Source organism: Cyprinus carpio, chromosome A13 (assembly GCF_018340385.1).
Source record: "Cyprinus carpio isolate SPL01 chromosome A13, ASM1834038v1, whole genome shotgun sequence".
Lineage (NCBI taxonomy): Eukaryota > Metazoa > Chordata > Actinopteri > Cypriniformes > Cyprinidae > Cyprinus > Cyprinus carpio.
In genome coordinates, this window is record NC_056584.1 from 14,962,989 (window position 1) to 14,978,199 (window position 15,211).

Sequence of the window (15,211 nt, forward strand, 5' to 3'; positions counted from 1 at the left end):
TGGGGTTTTGGGTATTTATGTTCTATGATAAAGAAGGCAGTTTCTTCAGACATACAAAAATACCCTGTTAAAATACAACTTTTGCCCTACAAAAAAAAATGCAGTAGTTTTTTTTTAATTGTCCTAAAGTTACAGGAAGATTCAAACTGGTGAAACTAATGTCTAGAGAATAAAGAAGTTCAACTGGCAATACCTGTGATATGAAAAAAAATGAAATGGTACAAATAAATAAATGTTAAGAAACACAAAACATTGAAACATTAAGTTTGTGTCTCTTGTTTACACCCCACTGAAGTAAAGCAGTAGCGTGTTGGAAGCGGAGGAGAGAGAGAGAGAGATGGGGAGAGAGAGCGAGGGCAGAAACTATTATTTAGTCTTGTTTCTTGTGAAGTTCGAGGAGGACAATGCAATTCAGACCTCCATGGGAGGCGCAGGGGTGATCCAACACTGACTCTGTATCAGTTACAAACAATCGCAAACTTCATTGTAAAAACAAACTTGCCTTTAAATTTTGGCCCAACAAATCCCACACCTCCTGATCTAACACTGTTCTTTGTTCTGAGCTGTTTTCACAAAACTATGGATTGGCAGCAGCATTTTACTGTGATTGGTAATGGAGTCCATGGTTTTTTAGTTACTAATGCTGGTCCATCACACACCCACACACATACGCAACCCCCCACACAAAAGGTCCTGCCGCAGAAACTGTACCAGGAAACAATACGCGAATACAAAAGACTGCCAGGCAAACCTTTGGACAAAAAAAAAATGAAGAATCTCATTTACAGTGACAAACAGGACATTTGTTTTTTTTTTTGTTTTTTCCTTTTTTTTTTGTTAATAAAAACTACATTATGGTGGCATAGAAAGACTAACACAATGATTTTTTAAAGTATATACCAACTACATCTACTGTACAATTTGTGTCAAAAGCTCAAATATATGTTTTAAAGCAAGCATTCTGACACAGTAAGGCCATACAAAAAAAAAAACATACAATACTTTACACACCAACGGTGTAACAAGCCGGAAGTCCGTGACCAAATATCAGTAGCAGTTTAAAAGCAGCACTGCGTGTTACCAAAGTGTGGTTCCAACTCTCTAAGGGACAACCTGTGCAGACAGATGTTGAAGGAAAAGGGGAAAATGCGATTAACGGGACAAACCCAAGAGTGGCAGCAACAGTAAACATTTCATGTTACCTGTAGATAGTTCACTGTTATCGGTTAAGGGTGAGTCTGATTGAATTTTTTAATCACGCGGAGGTTGCTATGTGGAATTGGAGAAGATGCATCGCCGAAGCTCTTTACGGGGGTAGTCTCTGAAAACACAAAGGCCAGCACAAAATCATTTCAAGTTTTTGATGTGGACTTCAAATGATGATGATTTACTAAGGTCCATTACCTGTGATCTCGATGTATCAATGGTTGGGATTGAGTAGGTTGGTGTGCAGAAGAAAGACCCTCCTGTGTCAAAAAAACAAAAAACAAAACTTGGGTATGGTCTTATTTGCTTGTTGATGACAGTTTGAGTGAAAGGTGCCAATTATGGTCACACCTGAGAATAATGCAATAAACCGGAGGAACAAAAAAAAACAAAACCTCACCACTGCTGGCCTCTCTTCACAGTCCAAGCCATTACTATTTGGAGGGTGCGGCTCTTTAAATGCAGAGTCATCAGAAAACACCTAAAGCAAAGAGGATTCAGTCACATATTAAGGCCATGTTTGGAAGTTTTTTTAGACTGGATTAAACATCGTTTTATATTTGTGATTCCACAGAAAGGTTGATCAATTGTACTGGAGTTTCTTGACTTGTGGATTTTTATAAAGAGCTTAGCACCTCTGTATCTTTGTGCCTCTTAGGGGGATCCTCCAGAGATGGAGAGTGAGGTCTCTTTGGTGCTCCATTGTCACTGTTGGGCAGTTCAGTGGGGATAGGGGAGGAAGAGGTAATACGTGGTATCACACTACGGGCCAACCACTGTAGGAATGGTGTTGCCAGTGGGAGGTGCTGGGGGCTTGGCAACTGGAGTGGTGCTGGGCTCTGAGAAAAAAAACAAAAAAAAAACAAGAAACAAAAAAAAAACAAGTATTAGATGAGTGGAATCAGAATGAATGCCAAAAAAAAAAAAAAAAAAAAAAAAAAAAAAGTGTGTTTCCCCCAATAGAAAAAAAGGAACAAGTCCATGATGAAGCACTTACTGGATCCGATGACGGGGAATGGACATTCCCTGTTCTGGTTTTGGAGGAGAAACTTCTGATGCTGTTTGGCTGTCTATGAATACAAGGACTGGATGCTTGGGTGGGGTGATACTACTGACAAAAAGGAAATGAAGGAAAGTGCATACAGAAACAAAATTAAAACATTGCTATAAGACACTGCCAGCGATTTAAGTAAGTAATTGTAAGTAAACAGACATTTTGACATTACAGCTAAACTCATATTTAAACATTTCTTGGTGTTTGAAAATGATGGCATATAAATTAGCTTGACCACAAATAAAAACATGACACTCTACATGCAGTTTGTGACATTTATAATTTCCACACTGCAGTGGAATATCTAAGAATAGAGTAATAAGTCTTGTTTTCTGTTCCAACCCCTAGAACTTCTAAAGGCGTTCTGGCAGTCAACGGTGATACTATAAACTGAAAAATGGCATTTCAGTCCCCTGGAGAGGTATTTGAGTCAGCATTTGAGGTGGGCATAAGATCTTGCAATCTTTCAGAAATTTCCTGAGAATCATTTGGTCTGAACTAGCTAAACAAATATTTTGTCCTGATTCAGTGGACACTACTGTCTTCAGGTGTGGAGACTGGCTGGCATGGTTTGCTGACTGGTATAGGAGAGCTGAAGGGGGTGCCGATGTCTGTGTCCCTGGAGCTGTCAAGCTGCATACCTTCCAGAGAGCAGCGCTTGACCCGCCACCATTTGAGCTCCGGTATTTATTTCTCCCAAACTCTGCCCAAAAGAGAGATGGGATACAGATAGGATATAGTTTAGCTTTTTTTTAGAGAGACTAAGAATTTTAATTTTTTTTTTTCCATAAACAGACTTTTTTTTTTTACCTTCTTCTTTTCTCTGCACAAGTTCAGGAGGCAGGTAATTGATGCAACTGTTTCTTCTTCTTCACATGTGTGGCCTCAATAGTCATGCCATCCTTTAGCATATTGATATTGCTCGCCTGCCTGTAAACTACAATGAAACACCACTTTTAGACATTAAAAGACCATTGAGTTTCCACAGGACATCCACAGGACATGAGCATGGTGGAAAACAATAGAGGCGGAGCAGCTTACCAGTATCTGTGAAGGACTGGATGTCATAGGTCAAGTCAATATTCACACAGTCAGAATTGTCCAGTTTTTTGAAGCTGATTCCAATAAACCACATGGAAACAAATTCATTCCTGTGGGAAAAAATCATGCAAATTTATAAGAGAATTTTAAGATCTAAAGGTCAATTGGGCAGTCTGTATATACAGGCCATTTGAAATGAGCATCTGCTGTTGGAAAACTCACACTGGCCGAGTTGTACTGTTCCATGGCCCCAAAATAAGTATGGGTATTATAAAATGTTGATTAAAGGTAATTTAGGAAGCAAAGCTGAAAGCCTGAGCATACTGCAACTGCTTAAAATCAAAATTTTAGACAAAACAAAACATTAGCCTCATGTTTTATTATAGCAGGATGGCAATACAACAGAAATCCAGTACAATGGTAGAAATGTACTGGTACACAATTTTGTTTTAACCCGAGTGAATATGTTCAAATGACGTTTGTTGGGCCGTGAAATGTCCGAGCAGTGTGATACAACACACAACAAACTCTGACGTAAACTGACCTGGCCATGAACCGTTGCCATGACGATGAGGCAAGACTGCGAATAGGTTCTTGGCGTGCTTAGCAAATTATCCAAAAAAAAAAAAAGTGAAAAAATGGCAAACCGAAACTGATTGGGGACCACCCGAGCAAAATTTTGAAACCTTTGTAAATCTTCCCACTGCAGTTCTCTGCATAAATTCAAGTAGGTGCCCTGTTTTCCCCACAGCAGAAATCACCGGCTTAACCCACAGCCTTTTTCGTTTTATTCACCGTCTTTTCAGGCAAAGAACGACACGCAAAAACATTGATAACAGTAAAGTTTCATTGTGGTTACAGGGTTATACATTTTTTCCCACCCAAGTCATACTTAGTTGAAGTTTTTCAGTTGTCTGTTGGAGCAGTGTGAACATGACAGTTATTTGTTATAAGTTAACTTGTTAGTTGGCATTTGTCTGTGCGGCATAATAGCTATAAATCTGTGCAAGACTACTTGCATTATTTACAGAAATTACCTTCAAAAAGATCTGGTATTGTACCAGAGGCATGTCATGTGATAAAATTGCATTAATCTTATCCATTTCTTTTGCTATACATTAATAAAACAAAAAAAACACTACATCATACCATTATGGTGATAAAATTTTTGGCCGTGCCATCCACCCATCTGTTACTTACTCATTGTGATTCTCTTTTGACCCGGGAAAAGACTGTGGGTTGACATGGGCAAGGGTGATGTACTCATTGCGCTCCAAATTTCCAACCAACACTCTTATCTTTGATTCCACCAGTCCAATCCTGTTGAGGCCAGAACATCATTATATGAAGATTCTGTGATTCCATACCCAGAACCCAATTTTATTTATTTTTTACCAGAGAACTGATTAGAGAGTGCTATATATTTATATCAATCTATCAACAACAACATTTTGACAGCCACTGTGTAAATGACTATATTTCATCAATTAATTAGAATTTTTTAAATAGATTTAAAAATTAATATGAAAACTGCCTTATGTGGAACTTACATGTTTGCATACAATTTATTTCTTTATTTAAATGTTGATTACTACATCAAAAATTAAATAACAATTGAATTTAATAATTTGGGTTCCTATAATATTATAGTAATGTGCAAGTAATGGGACTCCCTATAGTTTACAGCATAACTGAGGTAGATTTTTAGCCTGAAGCAAGCCACACTTTTTTTTTTTTGGTTAAGTCTCTGACACAAATATCATTAGTAGTAAAAGTTAAAATTCCCAAAAACTTTTTGCACACAAACAAAAAAAAGCAAGAAAGGATTTTTTTGCGCTCTTACCACCACTCCAGGTGGTTTTCCTCAGTGGATGCACTGGCAGTGAGGACAATGTAATGCCTGCAAACAAAACAACCAACATTAACTGATTGAACTGATGTTTGATATGACACTGTGGATATCCACTTACTTGTACTTCTGGAAAAAAGTTGGGAGGTTCAAACAAACTTGGACCAATCGGCTTTACCCTGAAGAATTTCATCTGTAACAGTGAGACCCTAAACACAGGAAATTTAGAAAAATTAGCAAATGGTCAAGAGAAATAGCCAATAAGAGACAATCTATTACACACCATTCTTGAACTCTTCACTCATGATGGTGCGTGTGGAAGTGGACACATTGTAGGTAGAGTTCTGTTGTGGATATGCAGGAGTGATGATTGGCATCAGATGATACCCTGTCTGATGGATTCACCTAAAGTTAAAATGACAAACTGTATAGTGAAAAGTCCAGAAAAAACTAGAAAACTGCATTTCATTCCAATGAACATACGAATACCAACCCTTGGATCCCAGACTGGCAGATTCAAATTGCTGTCTTCAGGTTGTTTTAAAAGCACAGGGGTTTGGCCATTCCCTGATGAAGCACAATTAGACCAGAAATGCAGTTAGGGGGGTGGGGGGGGGGATTGTGGATATTCCATGGCTGCAGGAAAGGACTAGACATTATCAACAAAACAATACGTGAAGTTTCAGTTCCACCATATGAACACAATGTGCTATGACCTCACCATTTAGAGAAGACCAGAAAGAACTTATGCACAAGTGTGTGGCGGCAACAGCATTTGGATAGAGCTGACAAGTTCTGGCCACGAGCATAGCCCAGGAAACTCCCCCCAAGAAAACCTAGCATGTTGGAATAGATTCCACGGCCTTAAAAAAAAAAAAACCACCAAAAAAAAAACACGTCATTGAATTGCAGTCTTAACTTGATTTTAGCATGTCAAGCCAAGATTCAGAACAAAAGAGATCAGAAGTCTTGATTTCAATTCAGACAAAAAGCGTCTAAATGCAAGTTTTAATCAGACGTACGTTTGGCCCACAAATTTAATCGCTCTCAATGTTAATCTGAAGTTCTCTTTATTAGGCACCAAATACAGGATCTCATCTGTAACACGGCAACCTGCAAAACACAAAAATAACAAGTAAAGCTATAAAAACAAAAAACAGACAAATTAGTCTGTAAATGTGGCATTTAAATAAAATCTTAGAGGGTATTACCATTTAGACTGCGAATGCATCTGATGTCCAAGGTTTCTGAGGAGAGAGTCTCCTCTCAGGTCCAGGTTATCAGGAATTGACTGTAGAGCGAGCCTGGCAAACAGCAGATCGATCTGGGTGGAGGAGGAAAAAAAAAAGTTTAAAAAAAGATATATCAACCAGGCTGCGTATCATAAACACTTCTTCAACTGTTTTACCTCAATTCCATCAAACTTGAACTTGATGACTGGTACAAATGCATCCTCCACAGCCTGAAAAGGAATAAAAATCCCTCTTTAAACAAAGCAGTGGCAGAGGTATAAAATGACGAACAGAAAAAGGTACTCACTCGTAGATCCTTAATCTCATCATGCCGTTTGCGGTTTTAGTTTTTCAAAGAAGGATGAAAACAGTTCTTTCAATGTGACGTGGGGCAACACACAATGCATCTATATCAGCACCTAGAGAAAAAAAAAACAATTTTATATGCACAATACAGTACATATAACCCCTTTATAATGGTGAAGCCTATCTTAATTTACAGTTGCAGATCTTTAAAGGTCATTCTGTTGCTCTACAGTACAATCAAGCTCATTAAATGTACCTTTTGTGTGCACTCCCAAACCTATATGACCCAAAAGTAAAGATTTTGCCACCAACATTTGTTACTGATGACAGTGGAAGATTCTGTGAGAGAAAAGGGAGGATTCAGAAAAGCATCTCATCACGTAATTAAGTGATCAGGTCAAGAGACCTGCAGTATTATTTACCTTTGAGTCACTGATTTCTGCAATCCACTCCTTCACAAATGAATTCAGCTTCCCAAGAACTGCAAGCCTATAAAACACACAAACACCCTTTTAATGCCAACAAACACACAAAACACTGTGCAAAAACTAGTTTGTGGGAGACATATTAGACACCTAATATTGTAATACAAGTCAAAGGATATTTAGTTTAAACCAGCAACAAATCAAACTGTGTAAAAAAGAAAAAAAAAATGCTTTCAAAAAGCTGTAACATGACCGTTTTACACAATTTCTTAATGGTCTCAGTGTTTTACTGCTTGCAAAACAAATGCACTTCAGACACCAGGGTATGGCAAGATATTTAAATAGTTTTGTACTTTTATGCAAGAGAGTGTCACTGTTGTGAGAAATCAGGTCTTCCCTTGAAATCGGATGTCCATTAGGACACCAAGCAATCCCATTGGAGCTAATAATTTTGATCGGGTATTCTCTTTAGCTCTACTATGAAACCACATTATGGTATGTTGTTTTAACTACGGTTATAATGATTATTAATGTCCAACACCTCTCCAAGTGTACGCTACAAGACTAAAGACTGCTGTCCACGGCACATTTGTGCATCAGTTGGAATGCTGGAGGATGGAATTTTAACAAAACTAGGCTGTCTATGCAGTATTTTTTTAAATGGGTGCTACATGACTTGAGAAAACAGAGAAAAAAGGCTGTGATATTCCCTTTCCCTAAAAAGGTTGGGAAACTTCAACACCAATAATGCATTGGGATCATTGCCATCCAAGATTTCTTTGTTATTCTGACTGTCCATGGGCAGGGATAATAAAAATGTGTAAGCCACATCGTGCAGCCCTATTACACATTCTACTGTGTGGCAATACAAAGCTGGTGAAAAGCTTCAAACTTGTCATTTAATTCTTGTAGTGTGCTTTGCTTTACAGCACTCTATTTTTGGGAAAGATGAGCAGGATAAGATTGGGTTAAATGTTGTCATATGTCCAAACAATAAGTCAATGTCTACCAAAAAAAACAAAAAACCAAAAAAAAAAAAAAAAAAAACACCACTACACATGTCTGAAAGATATTATCCGGTAAGGATATAGAGATTACTTCAAAGGTTTATGTTAGTACTTTCATCAAAGATAACGCACAGTTAGCAACAGAAAGGATAGCAACAGAGAGCAACAAATATTTGGCTTTTGGCACAGACCTGCCTCTCTTACCACTGGAAAGCAGTGACTCAATCAGCAAAGTCACATAAATGAAAGCCCTCACCTGTGATTGAGTTCATCTTCACCCTCAAACACTCCAAATGGTTTCATAGCCTCAGTAAGCTTCTGAGTGTAGATATGGTCTATCTCTCTGGGAAAGGCCAGGCTGATTGAAGAAGTGATGCCATAATGTTTCCGAGGCTGCTGCCCGCCAAGCGTACTGTTACCAGTCCTGCAAATGAAGATGTGATGATGACATTAATAACAGGCCCATGCTGCACTGTTGACATACTAAATATTAAAACAAAAAATCAAATAGTACGGAGCTCAGAACTACAAGAACAACAATAAAACATGAGCACTTTGTTTATGAAACATTCTCTAATCAGAACTTATGACAGAACTAAATATATGAAAGGTAAAAGAAAAGTGTATGTATGACGGATTGCGCGTGTGTGAGTATACACACACATATATACACATATCTCAATATAAACAATGTCGGACCACACTGTACTTCTGTATTCAAATGCGGTTTGTTTAGTGAAACGTAAACAAGAACTACAAGGACCGCGTTTACATCCGCCAGTATTGCCCAATGTTTGTGTAAACAAAGACACGACTACTTGGCCAACACCACCAACATACTTGGTTTAAATGCAGTTAACTACAACACATGTGTATTTAATTACTGTTATGTATGCAAGTGTTTTTTGAATAAAAAACACATTCAGGCCGCTTATCCGCTACAGCCTGCATTCTCTGACCGTTATCTCAGTAAACTGGCTAAACTAGCCTAGCACTGCATTTTTCCTCAACGACTCGTTTAACCTACTAATATCACTGTGAAGCACGGAACACTTACGTTGACATCTCTTTCATGACCTTGCGTAGAAATATCCAAATGTTTTCAGAACAAACACGTAGAAAACATGTAAACTTAGCCAGCAGCAGCCCCGTCTCAATTTATAACAATAGTTGTTGCTCCAATATGGCGCCCACCGGACAGACATCTCCCGACATGCTTTGCGCCCTGATACCCTCGGACGAATGTTTTCAAATACCAATCACGGTTTTATTGGACTAGTGCGAGCAATGCAGCTTGCGATCTGTCAGACACAGTCATTTTTTATGTTAAATATTACATTTGCACTCTTTGGTGAAAAGTAGTAATCCAGAGTAGAAAATTGATTTGTTTATTCTAGTGGATATTTCTCGGAGTGGGTTTATTTTTGAAAGTTATCTTGTATGGACACGTATTTTAAAGTTTTGTTAACAAAAAAATATAATAAAAAAATGTATTCAGTTCCACCGGCACTGGCCTGGTCAAAAAGTAAACTCACAAAGATCATATTGTGACAACATGCTAGCTAGCAGAAGCTGCTACTGCCGGATCACGTGACCAGTGCTGCGTAAGTACATCCCATGAGTTTTGTCCCTTTTCAAAATATGTGGGAATATCGATACTCTGTTTGGAACACTATTGATGGGTGGAAGTGTTATTTATTAAATAACAATGGACATTTGATTTTGAATGAAATATTTTATTCAACAAGGATAACAAAAATTGTATTATGTGCGGCAAAATCAGAAGATCAGAATCAGAAAGAGCTTTATTGCCAACAACACAGAGAGAAAAAAATAAAAAAAATCGACCAATAAATAAATTGTATGAACAGTGGTGCTATAGATGATAATGGAATAGAATAGAGTGAGATGCAGGGATGTACTAGGATGGAGGAGTAACAAATAAATATAAGGATATTGCACATTTTTTTTTATTGCTTAAGTGGGGAACATTTAACTGTTCAAAAAGGGCATATACCCTTATATTTAGTAGCTGGTATTGCTCCCTTTTAGCAGAAATACTTCTATTTTTTTTCTTATATGCCTGCTTGTCTATCAGTCTCTTACACTGAACAGGATACTTGTCTGTGTCATATCTGTGGAGTTTACTGTACTCTGTGTATGGCTGCTTCATTTGTCGTTGACTTTGGAGTGATTTTAAGTAGTTTGGAAATGTGTGTGTGTGTGTGTGTGTGTGTATATATATATATATATATATATATATATATATATATATATATATATTATATATATAAAATATTTATATATATATATATATATATATATATATATAAACGATGGCTGGGGAAAACACAAATAGGTGTGATTGGAAATTTGACTTGAAGATAGAGTGACAAACTGACAATTGTCCCGGGTGACAACAAGCTCACTGCTACATTAATGGTATTGGGCAGGGCTTTTCAATCTTGCCACAGACCCCAAATATAATCATGCCTGTGTGAGGGACCCCTCAAATTTTCCTGAATTTTAAAAGAAATCTTTATATTTTCTTCTATAAAGATCAAATTTATACTACGTTTTTCCTACTCATTCATTATAGTATATTAGTTTATTTTTTATCTAATTTGTTATCTAATATAATTTGTTTTATATATATATATATATATATATATAGATATATATATATATATATATATATATATATATATATAATTTATACATTATTTAACTTAGTATTATTTATTTATTTACTTTGTAATCTTATTTATATTGTTTATTATTTTACTTTCTTTTTTAATCTAATTTATTTGTCTTAATATCATTTGAATTATTTTATATAGCTACTACACACACACACACACACACACACACACACACACACACACACACACACACACACACACACACACACACACACACACATTCACGTTCATTAAGGGTTATAATAGGCTGTATCTGCTCCATTTGATGAGTTTTGGCATATGTTGTGATTGAATCGATTAGACACGAGCCAGGCTTTTGGCAAGATTCTTCCAAAGAATATGCTTACTGTGCGTAATCGCTTATCCACAGCGCCATCTAGTGGTTCCATGTGCTCCAGTGAGCAGCACACGCAACTGTACAGCAAATGTGGAGTGAGAGTTCTTTTAGTATGCCCAATACTGTTGACTATACTGTTCTAATTATTATGATTTGTAGCGTTGGCACTATAATATACCGGACTACATTATTATTATTATTATTATTATTATACTGTGTTTTTGTACCATTTTTTGAACAGAACGTCAAGATCTTCCAAAGAATAATTTAGTGAAATATATAATAATATATATCATATAATATTATGTAATAAATAATATATAGTAGACTACTATATATATATATATATATATATATATATATATATATATTTATATATATATAGTATATATATATATATATATATATATATACACATATATATTGTAATATTACAAAGTTTTATACAGGATAATGTCACAAATTCACAATTTCTCTGTTCCAATAACTAGACTAACAATCTATAAAATCTTCAAGGCGACTTGTGAGATGTTAAGCTAAAATTTATTTTGTTCATTCAGTGACCACTTATTATAAACATCAATTCCAAATTATATGTTTAGCCTATACTACTGGATCTTGTATAAATGTGTAGCAAAGCCGCAGCTTCACATCGTTAATTAAGCTTTCTGTTGTGCCATTTACATTCTCTAATTTTGGGTGATATTTCACGGTTTCGTCACACTTTTCTCTAACACTTTTGTTACACTTTGGTAAACTTTTGAACATTCTTATTTTCTACTCCAATCCTGCAGTAAGTGCAGTCGATTGGGTAGATTTTTACTGTGAGGCGTTTATTTAGTTATTTTTTATAAATATGTAGTCTATGTTATTAGATACCTTCACCAATTTAAGACCAAAAAACGACCCGGACAACGACATTTTATTTATGTCTTTAATATTTTAGCACCATTTTCAAATTTCAGTAATGTTGTTCACTTTATTTTAGATTGGCGGAACAGAATTTACAAAGGAAGTGCTCGAAGCAGAAAATAAAAGGCCCATTTGAACAATGACACTGAGTAAATTGCACATTAATAGAAAGAACTTTGTGAAGTATGAAATGAATATAATTCCGAAAAAGGGATAAATACAATAAAATACAATATTATATCAGGACTCACCGTCTTTAATGCTGTAGCCTATTTCAACAAGACAAGACAACACAACACATATAATATTATAACTGGACTCACCAGAATCTTTTTCTTTTCTTTCTTTTTTTTTTTTTTTTTTTTTTTTTTTTTTTTTTTTTTCTTTTCTGTTTTTTTTCTTCTTTTTTTCTTTTCTTTTGTTTTTATTTTTTTTTTTTTTTTTTCCCCCTTTTTCTTTTCTTTTCTTTTCTTTTCTTTTCTTTTCTTTTCTTTTCTTTTCTTTTCTTTATTTGCAACAGGTAAACAACTGGAGGTGTTCCTACTCTTAAAGGTATAGTTAACCCCAAAATTATTTATTCAGCCCCATTACTCACTCTCATGTCATTCTAAATCCGTATGAATTTCTTTCTTTCCTTGAACACAAAATAATATATTCTGAATAATTTTGGTAACCAAACCATTTCGGTACCCATTGACTTTCATTGTATGAACAAAAAACAACGCAGACATATCTCAAAATGCCCTCTATGTTTCACCGAAAAAAGGTTTGGAACACATGTGGGTGAGAAAATGACGATTGAATGTTTATTTTTAGGTACATAAACCTAAAACCTTTAACCAATGTTCTGGCGCAGCATAGCCTCTAGAGTTTGAAAGCATTTAGTAATCGGAATCGGTGCGTTGTCAGATTAAAGGGTATTGTTATTGTTGGTCATCACGCTATAGTAAAAAGGCAATTAAATAAAAATTTTTCTGCAGTATCGTGAGCCGGAAAACCAACGTGTTTCCTGAGCGTGTGTCTCCCGTGCTTACAGACAAGCTTATACAATGCCAGAGTTTGTGTGGCTGTGGAAACCATTTGCAAGAGTCGCTGTCCATGGTTCTGAAGCAATTATAATCACCAGAATTCCTCAGTCTGATTGAAATTATATCAATTCAATCAGCTTGCCAAATTATTGCTGGATAAGGGGTATGCTAAGAAATTCGGTCCAAATATTTCTGACTAAGAGATTGCATATACACTACATCTCTGTTTTGTGATTTCTAAAAAAATTAGTTTTATCTATAACAAAACACTAGTGATTGACATATTGATGTTCAGTAGCTACGTCGAGATTCTTCATTTTAAGGCTGTCGTTGGAGGCATCAAAATAACAATTTAACCGGCCATAGATTTAAACATTTTTGAATGAAAAATGCATACTACAGATATGTAAAAGATATAGATTTCTTTAAACTTTGACCCTTTTTATAATTGCAATACACATCAATTCGTGAAAATCGTCCAAAACAGGCAAACATTAAATAATCTTTATAATTTTGTCATTTAAAGGTATTTAACATTGCACTACATTAATTTTCATGTTGACTTAATATTGACGACTATCATCTTCCTCCTCATCATTATTAAGAACAAATAAATATAAATTAGGCTATATAAACGTATAAACTCTATAAAGTCTTCTTCTCTGCAATAAATCGTCACACTGCAGTGCGTTTTGTAGTCTTTTTACAAATTGTAAAATAATAAATAGAATTGATCAACCAAGCAAATGAATAGCAAAAATGTTTACACGTAACTTAGCTGTAAAAAAGTAGGATGAAGAAAAAAGTATACGAGGAATATGAGCCTTTAAGTTTTAAATCCCAAACATATATCTTTGTAAAAAGTCGTGTTTTATTTAATTATTTTTTTTCTCAGTTGTTTAATCTAACGCTCTATAATGTCGTAAAATCAAGTTGGTTAATTCACTTCTCTCGTTTCTTTTTGTGAAGTCTAGCGGAATTCCTTGTCATCATAATTCTGAACACTAGAGGGAGCCTGGAGCACGGCACATTGCTTTTTGCTCCCTGAATCTCCCAAACTCCGCGATTCCTTGTCCATCATCAGAAACCTCTTTAAAGACTCCGTGTTTATCCTTTAATCCCGTGTATATAATTAACATGTTTTATTAATTGTAGCATGTTTATCCCGTTTATTTTAACGCATTAATGTAATTATTTTGCATAGGGCCTATTTTAACTTGTATCTTAGCTTATTTTAAAAGTGTTAAGAGTTTTTATGTGTCAGGGGTTATTGTAGGCTAAATACATTAAATTGCTTCCATATTGCCTTTCATGCTAAATTTGGATTAAGCGCAACTGGGTTATCAATGACACTGGATAAATAGATATTGGATTGGATACTCCAGTTGGATTGGACTGGATTGATTATCTACAGAATGGTGATGTAAATTGTGTTGTTCATTTGTTTGTTGTAGGGTTTAACGCATATGTCTGTTTGAAGCTTGTTTATAATATGCTTTACGTATATATGTATGGTTTTACGTTATGTTATAGCTTAAGCAATCTCTTTTCAGTGATAACTTATAGGCTACAGCTACTATGCACAATCTATGAGCATAAAAAAAAAAAACCTTTTAACTCAACAGACAAACGACTGGCGTCCCTAGTGTGCTGTCCATTCATCATCCTATTAATGTAATATTAATAACTACTACAAGTACACCGGCTGGCATGAACTTGTGAAGCGAGTCACCTTGATATAGCCTAACAACACGCAATAATATCGAGTGTGTGTATTTTACTTATTTTTTTCTTTCTCTTCTCACAATAGCCTAATTGTAGTCTTTATGTCTTACAGCATGAGTCCACATGTAGTCTCACATGTAATCTGATTTTCTCCGTCTCTCCTTTTTTTCTTCTCTTTAACACACTCACTCCGTTGCTTTTTGTAGAAGAACCAGTAGGCCTACTCACGTTTATAATTTCTCCCACAGAGACGTAATCCCTTTGATTATATCTAATACCTGCCAAAGCCCAGATGGCATGCCCACCCATCGCTCAATGTGATAATGCCACATTGTGAAATCTAGCCATTAATATTAATTTCAGTCCGCGAATGTGTCTGAACTGCTG

General features: G+C 35.6%; 1 pseudogene; it reads right to left on the reverse strand.

Moving 5' to 3' along the window:
- Window positions 1-1,269: 1,269 nt before the first annotated feature.
- On the reverse strand, window positions 1,270-9,369 carry LOC122147305 (annotated as a pseudogene).
- Window positions 9,370-15,211: the final 5,842 nt, after the last annotated feature.